The sequence below is a fragment of the Musca autumnalis genome, unplaced genomic scaffold (assembly GCF_047663935.1).
Source record: "Musca autumnalis isolate F117 unplaced genomic scaffold, ASM4766393v1 scaffold_3, whole genome shotgun sequence".
NCBI classification, from domain to species: Eukaryota; Metazoa; Arthropoda; class Insecta; order Diptera; family Muscidae; genus Musca; species Musca autumnalis.
The window spans coordinates 70,710,940-70,717,271 of record NW_027411866.1 but is presented as its reverse complement, the minus strand read 5'-3'; the positions used below and the strand labels follow the sequence as shown (position 1 = coordinate 70,717,271).

Here is a 6,332-nt window from a genome sequence, read left to right as displayed (position 1 = left end):
TTATAAAATAAGCATCATCAATTGATTCTTTTTGTATTTCGACACCAACTGACTTAGATAAATCAATTACAGTTTGCGCAGCATCGATTTCACTGTTGCAGGTTATCCCATTAATGACACAATCATTTTTAACGCGCTGATCGTTCAAAAATTTTACTGTTTCTTTTAGACTTTTTACTTCAAGCTTTAAGTTTTTATTTTCTTTTTCAATATATTCAATTTTCTTTCTATTTTCATTTACTCCACTTAGCGCTTCATCCAATTTTGTTGACATGAAACACATCGATTCATGTAGTTCATCAAGTTTGTTTAGTTTATTTTTAATATGTCGCAGTTCTTCTTTTAATGTTCCACCTGATTCATTGCCATTATCGCATATATATTCTTCATCACTATTTTTTAGTAAACGTTCATATTGGCGTCTATCTAGTTTAGTACACTTAACGTGAAATATATTTTTAAGGGATAAGCTTGCAAAAAGAAAGCTTTTTTAACTATTATTTTCTATTTTTAGCACACTCTTTTAAGAAGTTTAGACTTAAGAAATGTCAAAAGTTGATGTTCCACTCTCACAATGTTGTTGTTTTACTCTCACAAAATGCTTTTCGCTCTCAATATTTTGATTTGTTTTGTGTTTGTTTATGAGGCCAATTTTATGAGTTATTATTTTAGATAAAAATAATCTTTTTATTTTCCGTACTTTTGACACTGAATGTGTATGCACAGTATATCAATTACTTCCGGACTATGTAAGGAATATGATTATCACTTTTCTAGCACACGAAAATGTTTACAACAGTAAAAAAAATGTTTTTAATCAGAGCTTAATAAGAACACGTCTGCTTCGCTTCACTTTACTCTGTCCAATCTGTTACTCGTAATTTTGCTACCGTCGACCACGACATTCAGTTCTCTCCCAAACTGCGCTGTCCATGTGGTGTACAGAGTGGCTGTAGATATTGTGGCGCAAATCTGCATATTCCTCGCGTGGAAAAAGGTCGGTTAAATAGGAGTTCAGTCTTTCACAGATGTCATCACGGAAGGTACCTGACGCCAAGATAGTGAGGTAGGTAGAGGTTAAATAGTTCTGGAGATATCACCCACCTTGGGGAACTCCCTGTTTCACTCTACGGGGATTTGGTTTCTTGTTCTTGAATTCCGCGTACATATAGTCCACACATATAGTTGACTATCCAACGTTTCAAGCTTGCCTGACTGTATAAGTCAAGCGCCACCATCACTGTTCTATCACACGGCTGTCTCTGGTTGAGTCCATGGTAGAACAAATATATGTGGAGATGGCGTGCAGCGCTGTGTTGCTTACGGAATCCATGCTGATGATCGGCAACAAAAGCTACGGGCGACAATCCCGCGACGGCCGGTTCTATGCACCGGATTGACTCGGAGGAATCTTCGACCAGGGGCCGTCACCTCAACAATTATGTGTTTGTGTTCGTGTATTTTTTTCACCATGGGAGTGGCAATTTATCCCGGAATGCCTGCTCCGAGATCTTCTGGTCCGTGCCGGGATAGAAATGAACACCGGGCCAGTATGGATCTGTTCCGTTTGCCAGATCCGCATCCACCACATGTCAACAATGGTGAGATGTAATGGATGTATGGAATGGGTGCATTTTCGTGGGTGCTCTGGCGTTAGTAGCACCTGGGATTACAGCGACAGGTATGTTGCTGCTTGCAGCGTCAGCACATCACCCAGTGCGTCTTCTACGTCGTCGTCTGACTCTTCGTCGGAATACGAGACGCCCCCGCAGTCTCCCCAACAACAACAAATGCAGCATCTAACACCACATGTTGTTGTTCAACGGCCCGGAAATGCATCATTCCTGCAATTCAATTGCAATGGTCTCCGCAATAAGGTCAGTGAAATTGTGGACTTTATGAGTCGGAAAAACATCATGGTCGCCGCGATCCAGGAAACAAAGCTCACCGCCACCTGTAGCTTACGTTGTGATGGTTACAACGTTTTGCGGAAGGATCGCACAAGAAACAGTCTGTCCAGTACAGACCTATCACGCTTGAGCTTGGCTCTAGTGACCCATACATGGAGTGTATGGGGGTAGCAGTAAAGTATGGTACTGCCGAGGTAGAGCTGCTTAATGTGTACATACCGCCGATGAATAGCTGTGCCCGGCGTTATATGCCCAATATTAGTTTGCTTTTAGAGGGCGATAACCGTCTGGTGCTAGGGGACTTCAATGCTCATCATGAGCTTTGGCACTCCGTCCTAGGTAATGACCAGCGGGGTACAGCGCTGGCAGAGCAAATCGATAGGTCCACGTTTTGCGCGGTGAATGAAGACGCTCCTACGAGGATTAGAGGAAACTGCCACAGCTCGCCAGATATCACCATTGTGGCACCAGGTCTGATAAATGACGTATCCTGGCAATCCGTCATTTCCCTTAGTTCAGACCACCTCCCTATCATCGTCTCCGTAAACAGACCACCCGACTTCATAACCTGTGAACGCCGTACTTTCCTGAACCATGGAAAAGCTGATTGGCAAGGTTTCAGAGAATTTACCAATCACCGCTTCAGTCAATTGCCCACCCCCTCAGATCATCGGGTAGCTGAGAGAACTTTCCGAGACATCATCACTAAAGCAGCCGCTCGCTACATACCTGCTGGTCGAATACTCGAAATAAGACCAAATTTCCCAGCAGAGGCGACGGGACTAGCAAATGAACGTGATGAGCTTCGTCGTACGAACCCCGAAAACCCAAGAGTTAGAGAACTTACTCTTGAAGTCAACAGGCTAGTGGGCGAATATAAGCGGAAAAAGTGACTAGACCATCTGAAGCAATGCAACACTGGTGCAGGAATAAGTAAATTGTGGGCAACGGTTAAATCACTCTCGAGTCCGGAAAAGAAGGATGACAGAAAGGCTGTTACTTTCAACGGCGTGACAGTAACTGAACCAAAGTGGTGCGCGTGTTATTTTAACCGGCAGTTTATAGAGCACCCCGAGAGTGATAGGGCGAAGAGAAGTGTGCTACGCCGTATAAGAAGAGCTCTTCCAGCCGAGGAGGTACCACCACAATTTACGATGAGCGATGTTGCAGATGCCATCCGAAACGCTAAATCATCCAAAGCGTTGGGCCCGCACCGAATATCGATGGTAATGCTTAAGCAGCTGGATGAACCTGGAGTTGAGTATTTAACAAGTGTTCTCAATCTATCGTTAGCCACCCATCTTGTACCGGATGCCTGGAAAGTTGGCAGGGTGGTCCCGCTACTGAAGCCTGGCAAGGATGCCAGCAGAGGTGAATCGTACAGGCCGATTTCACTCCTGTCGCCAGTAGCAAAGATCCTAGAGGCGCTACTCCTCCCCACGATGAGAAGGTGTTTTCCAGTTGCCCAACATCAACATGGATTTCGGAAAATGCATAGTACTACAACAGCATCAGACGCCATATCCACACATATCAGTAGAGGACTGAACCAGAAATGGCCGTGCGACCGAACAGTCATGGTGGCTCTTGACCTATTGAAGGCCTTTGATACCGTCAACCATGCCAAGCTGTTCGAGGATATAGGAGAAAACTAATCTCTAGCCATGTTTGAAACGTTGGGTAATCAATAGACATCGGATTTTTGCATGTTTTTTATTTCCCATTCGATTGGACTCAAATTTTGGATCTAGGCGTTTTAAGGGTCAAGTTTTCGATGTTTGGGGTCATATCAAAAACATGCAAAAAATATGCAAAAAATATTCCAAAAAATATGCAAAATATGCAAAAAATATGCAAAATATGCAAAAAAATATGCAGAATATGCAAAAAATATGCAGAATATGCAAAAATATGCAGTTTGGTCAGATTTTAAGATTGTCAAAGTTTGAGCACAATTGGAATATGTAAACAAGTGCCACTGGGCCTCGAAGTTATGAAAATCTCGATTTTTTGGCTATTTTCGGCGAGCCATTTCTCTGAAATGGTTAAAACTTTTAGTCCCTATTAACATTTCTTGCTGAACAACAAACTAGTTAAGTATTACTGAATTCGGGATAATAAAGCCAATGCAAATTTTGGTATAACATCTGGCAACTCTGACAGCTATTACATGGACCTTTTTAAAAATATTTTATTTTTTGCTTCATTTGAACGCGATCTTCTTAAGAATAGCTTCAAACGTCGGAACATTTGTGTTATGTTCTTAGGGAGGTGGTCGATTAAATGAAAGACGATGTTTAAACATAACAATCAATTCATTTATTGAATAAAACTTTAAGTTGTTTTATGAGTTGAAATAAAGTAATAATTATGAAGAACAATGAGATATGACGAAATATGTACTGATGAGATGTCTATTAATTGGTGGTTGCAAAGTAACTAACTGACTGTGTACTGACAATAGCTTTGTTCCTTTACGTGCAAGAATCTTCAAGTTTTACCACTTTTTACTCGAAAAGCGTTCCTTTACTTCAGACACCATACAATTCATATGGGAGCACTTTACAACTTTCACTACTTTTGACGGTTTTACCATTTCAAAAGTAAAGGAACAGACCAAATGAGTAGAGAGAGATAATAACTTAAAACTACTGATGCATGCAACACTGCCATGATGCTGCCAGATTGTTGCATTTTATGTGGTAGTACTAGGGTTACCCTAATATCTCCCCTTTTAAGTTTGAACCTGGGTTCTGGATATTACTTCAACTGGTTGTCTTCTGTGCATGGTAGAATGATAAAAGGTAGTCGCATCTGTCAAATTTAAAAAAGTGCAACCCTGTATGTCTGTACGGGAGCGTGTCAAATACAGAACAACAATAATACGGCATGACATTTCATAACAAAAACAAAATAAGCTTGTTTATTTTTTGAAACTTTCTGTGAACAATCCAAACAAATCATTTTTATTGTATTTTTGCAACCAGAGATGTTAACGTCGAATCTTTCAGTCATTAATCAAGATTTCTCATCATCACTTTCCACTAAAGAAAACCTAAATATTTTCGCGGATACCGTAATAACAGCGTGAAGGGACTTAAACATCTCGGAATATCAGCAGAAGTCTTCACAATAAGATAAAATATGACACACAACCTAGAGGGATACAATCGAGGCTTCGGATGCTTATAAGTTGGAATATTTAAAAAAGTGTAAAAAACGTCAAAGTTTCTTATGAAAACCGTTTTGGTTAATCAAAAAATCTTTTCCTTAGTGTACCTACACAAAATTTGGTTTGGATAGCGCAATTTTTCGTGAGCAAAACCATACTTCCGGAGATAATGCCCAAAAACCTCAAAAAAGCCTGCTGGAAACAACGAAACTTGGAAGTACGTAAGATAACCCTCGAATGGTGAAATCGATTTGATCCAAACGTTGTGGATTGAATTATTTCTAACAGACTCGGATTATGTCCGAATATTGACTATATCGGAGCACTACCTCCCACACAAATCGTGAAAAGTGTACAGTTTAAGTGATCGTTTTTAAGTTTTTGGCATCACCATCATTTTCGGCGGTGGCGAAGCGTAATGTCGGCTAACATTTGTTGAGTATTTCAGCCATAAAAAAACTTCTCTACAAGTGGTGTCGAAAGACACGCTGTCCCATATCATTGACACAATATTCCTTTTCGGGGATGTGGAAACATATCTATTGTGTATGCGGCGCCAGTTACGATGGTACAATTTTTTTCGGGGGCAAGTCCATACTTACTGAAAAATTTACCCAATTCATATAGACGTATCTATATCTCTGTTGGCACATCGGACTGATTAAACAAATACGTTTAATTCAATTGTTTGAATCAGAAATAAAAGTAATGTTGTATTTGCTTTTTAAATGCATTAAAAATGCGCAACTATAACGTTTTGAAATACATAAGTTAAGTATTACGGCTTTCTAAAACACAATACTTCAGACATTTGCAAATAAACTGATGTTTCGGAAGTCACCCATCCTTTATTTCCCAACAAGTTTTTTTATTTTGTAATGCTAACATCATCATATTGTTACGGAATTAGATCTAACTAATCTCCGTGTAGACGTTGTTTTATTCCCCAGTACGATTTGTACCAAATAAAACAGGGTTCGTTTTAGATTACGTTTCTACAATGCTTTATTTACTTTATTACACTTATTCAGAACCGACTTTAATTACGAAGCACACAGCAAGTCTCTAGTTAGCACGCAGCTCTTATTTAACCGATCTGTTCAGTTCAACGCTTAAAACACAACTACACATGTTGCCGTTCCTACCGCTATTTATATCCAAAATCTCCTTGGTCTAGAATTATCCAGTAATCTGGCAACTTCTCGAATCTGTGCAGCGAACACACAGACGCACATTCGCACTAAGCGAAC

The 6,332-nt window shown here is 40.1% G+C and overlaps 1 long non-coding RNA gene across 1 annotated transcript; it reads left to right on the top strand.

Annotated features, from left to right (window-relative positions):
• Positions 1–4,793: 4,793 nt before the first annotated feature.
• Positions 4,794–5,858, top strand: LOC141399341 (uncharacterized). Its single transcript, XR_012411824.1, has 3 exons — positions 4,794–5,122; positions 5,185–5,299; positions 5,371–5,858. It is a non-coding gene; the product is annotated as an uncharacterized lncRNA (long non-coding RNA).
• The last annotated feature ends 474 nt before the right edge of the window (positions 5,859–6,332 follow it).